Here is an 873-nt window from a genome sequence, read left to right as displayed (position 1 = left end):
ATTTTTTGTTTTGTATTAATTAATTTGTTAATTATAATTAGTTAACTAAATTGCTAAATATTGACTTTAGGCAAGAAATGCGACTTGCAAAGTTCGAGAGCGTCTTCAGAAACCCCATGGCATTATTTGCGATGAAGAAAGTTTCACGTATACCATTTTTTCCAAGCTGCAAAGAAAGCCCGCGAAATACAAAAACAACCGCGTCACTAGCGCATTCGCGCGGCAGAGAACGTGCTGCTCTCAGCCGTGGTTTGAGCGAACGAAATCAGCTGCGGCCGCGACTCGCCGGCTCCGTTGTAGCGGTAGGTCGATAAGTCAACGGTGGTTTCTTGGCCCGCATTCGCTACAGCTTGCACCGTCACGCGCGCCCACTGGCTGGCAACGGGCCAAGAAACCACCGCCAAACCCCCGAAGAAAGGAGGACCCCTCCCGAAACTGTTGGGAATTAAATATTTATATCACTGTTGACAACGCCTCCGTTGTGTTATACCCATTACCCGAGAAGAACTAGCCCATTGAACCATATCTACACTTATATATATATATATATATATATATATATATATATATATATATATATATATATATATATATATATATATATAGATATATATATATATATATATATATATATATTATATATATATATATATATATATATGTGACACATGAAGCCATGGCAGGAGAAGCCGACGAGGAAGAGGTGGCGCGTGAATTAGAATAAAAGTATGGCGTATGAGCCATGGCCCGTCTTTCATTCATAGCGTCACACAAGTCGACAGGATGGAGACCTGGCAACCGAGTCATCAGCCGCACATCACCAGCAAAGCCATCAGCAATACACCTTGACCACATGCTGACCACCGAAGCAGA

The sequence above is a fragment of the Rhipicephalus sanguineus genome, chromosome 2, assembly GCF_013339695.2.
Source record: "Rhipicephalus sanguineus isolate Rsan-2018 chromosome 2, BIME_Rsan_1.4, whole genome shotgun sequence".
NCBI classification, from domain to species: domain Eukaryota; kingdom Metazoa; phylum Arthropoda; class Arachnida; order Ixodida; family Ixodidae; genus Rhipicephalus; species Rhipicephalus sanguineus.
Note: the sequence above shows the minus strand (reverse complement) of the source record.